Source organism: Arachis duranensis, chromosome 1 (assembly GCF_000817695.3).
Source record: "Arachis duranensis cultivar V14167 chromosome 1, aradu.V14167.gnm2.J7QH, whole genome shotgun sequence".
NCBI lineage: Eukaryota > Viridiplantae > Streptophyta > Magnoliopsida > Fabales > Fabaceae > Arachis > Arachis duranensis.
This window is the reverse complement of record NC_029772.3, coordinates 78765854-78768908: the sequence shown is the minus strand read 5'-3', so window position 1 is coordinate 78768908 and position 3055 is coordinate 78765854.

Here is a 3055-nt window from a genome sequence, read left to right as displayed (position 1 = left end):
TTGCATTAATACTCGAGGTACAGCAGAGCTCCACACCTTAATCTATGGGGTGTAGAAACTCCACCATTGAAAATACATAAGTGATAGTGTGATCATTGGCTTCGGCCCAGAGAGGGAACCAGAAGAACCCAGATGAAAATACAATACTTAGAGGTCCTACTTATAGAGATCAATCTTGAGCAAAGTATGGACTATCATATATTGCTGGAAAGCCCAGGATGTCTACTTTCCAACGCCGTTGAGAGCGCGCCAATTGGGCTTCTGTAGCTCCAGAAAATCCACTTCGAGGGCAGAGAGGTCAGAATCCAACAGCATCTGCAGTCCTTTTTAGTCTCTGAATCAGATTTTTGCTCAGGTCCCTCGATTTCAGCCAGAAAATACCTGAAATCACAGAAAAACACACAAACTCATAGTAAAGTCCAGAAAAGTGAATTTTAACTAAAAACTAATAAAAATATACTAAAAACTAACTAGATCATACTAAAAACATACTAAAAACAATGCCAAAAAGCGTACAAAATATCCGCTCATCAGCAATCTACTTACATGAATGCAACTAAGATGGATATTACTATCTACTTGATCAAGAAGCAAATCAAATTTCATAGAACATATATATGATCACATAGGGCAAGATGATAAGCAATGTATGAACCATACCAATTTTAACCATCAAAGTGAGATATGCCCAACTTGCATGAAGAACGCTCGTGAGACCCGAGAATAAGGGTTTGAGCTTCGAACCCTCACCAGAATTATTTGCACTCTATTCGCTCGGTGTATAGGGTTGATCACTCAATTCTCCCCTATTTTAGGCTATTCCGAAATTTGTTCTTCCTCTAACAATCAACAATTGTTATATGCATGCATACATACATCATGAGGTCTTTCCTTTGGATGTAATGGGGCTAGGGCCAATGTAGGGTCATATATTTGGCTAAGTGGACTAAAAATTGAATCTTTTGATTAATCAAAGCTTCCCATTTAACCTATATAACGTCCTATACAATTATATACTAGTCTAGCTACCCATTCCGCACTTTTTCACACACTCATGCATTAACTTTTAATCACTACACATATGCATTGATTATTATTGAATCTTGCTTTGGGGCATTTTTGTCTCCTTTTCTTTTTTTTCTTTTTTTCTTTTCTTTCTACTTTTTTTGTTTTCTTTTTTTCATTATTCCTTTTTCTTTTTCTTTTTGTTTTGTTTTCTCTTCTTTTGTCTTTCTTGTCAATGCATATGGTTTACATATTTGGTCATCACATGAGTACGTATCCACTCCCCAATATTTTCAACAAAAACAACAAATGAGTGGGTGAAGCATAGGCTCAAAGTTAGTTACAAAGGTTGTTATAGGGTAAGGCCATTTGGGTAAGTGGCTAAGTGAATTGATGGCCTCAATCATACATATGCATTCATACATACAACAATGGACATATAGAGTCAAACAAATTAACGATCACAATCATAGAGAGAAAACAATGCACACAAGAAGGAAGATTAGTGGCTAGAAGATGTAGCTACGCAATAAGGCTCAAAACTCACTTGCTTGTGTTCTTGACTCAAAATCCATGTTCCAATTACATTTTTCAAACAAGCTTAGCATCAAAAGTTTCCAAAATTGGTAGGGTTGCTAGGGTTGCCCTAAAATTCTAGTTTCTTAGGAAAGAAGTCATTACTCTAACCAAGTAGACTTATCAAGACATACTATCATGCAAATGGTGTGAAAAGAAAAAAAGCTATTCATGCAAACTATCCTAATGAACAAAAGAGATTCAAAATTTATTTAGGTGTTACCTATGGAGCTCGGTCGACCGACCTCCCCACACTTAAAACTTAGCATGGTCCTCCGTGCTATATGTGATGCGCAATGGGAGACCGGCTCCGGAATGTCCATCATCCCCCTCATTACCGCTGTCTTTACATGTTGTTGCGGTAAATGTGGAGATATCTGGTTCCTCCATATGCGGGGTGACAACACTTAAAAGCTTCTTTACATAAGCATATCGGCGTTGGTTGCGCCGTTCATAACAATCCACCTTCTTGTGAAGATCCTCAATGCGTTGATGGGAAGACTTGGGTGGTGCGGATGAAGTTGCGGGGGTGCTTGTGGGTATGGCCATGTCAAAGTTCCCGGTGTCCGTTGGAGGCTTGAGGTATTTCCCGGTTGGAACAACATCACCATCAACCATGATTGTGGCCCTCTGATCCCTAGTCTCATGGGAGACACCGACGGCCGCAACTAGCTCGATAACCAAAGCGGGGAAAGGTAGATTACCCTTAGTATGAATACGCCCCATGGCTTGTCGGATGATAAATGGGATGTTGACCAGCCTCTCGGTGAGTACGCACCACACCAATAATGCAAGCTCGGCGGTGATGGAGGACCCATGGGTGATAGGAAGTACATGGTGGGATAAGATTTGGGCCCATGCACTGGCTTCTTGAGTGAAGAAATGTGCGTCAATGCCCTTGGGCCTCGGCCTCATTCTCTCTCGAATCCAAAATGACTCGGGTATGGCAACAACTTGGAGAATAGCATTCCAATCAAACCCATATTCGCAACGTACCGACAAGACCTCTTGATAGGCATCAATTCCATCCGCTAATGGTCTTATTTTTAGCACTCCTTAAATGGCTTCCTCCATGACGGAAACTTGCTTTCCACGCACGAAAACCGATGTGAGAGAAGCCGAGTGGTAGTTAGAGTAAAACTCCACCACCCAGGATAGGTTGACCTCCTTGGGTTGCCTCATGAGAAATTTCCATTGCCTCCGTTCAATGCGGGGCATCACAAACGGAATGACATGAGCCGAAGCGGCTTGAAGAGGCTCCGCGTGATAGTTCCTTTTAATAATCATGGGGTAAACAAGCTCACAGTATTGGTTGGGGAACTTGTTTGGGTCCCGTGGAGGGTTATCCTTCTCTAGAACATCAATATGGACTATGCTTCTTGGCTTCTTCAGGAGGGGCTTGACCTTAGGTGCTTGGGGTGTCCTATTGGCGGACCCTTGAGGTGCCCTCTTAGTTGTCGGCGCCTTTCCCTTA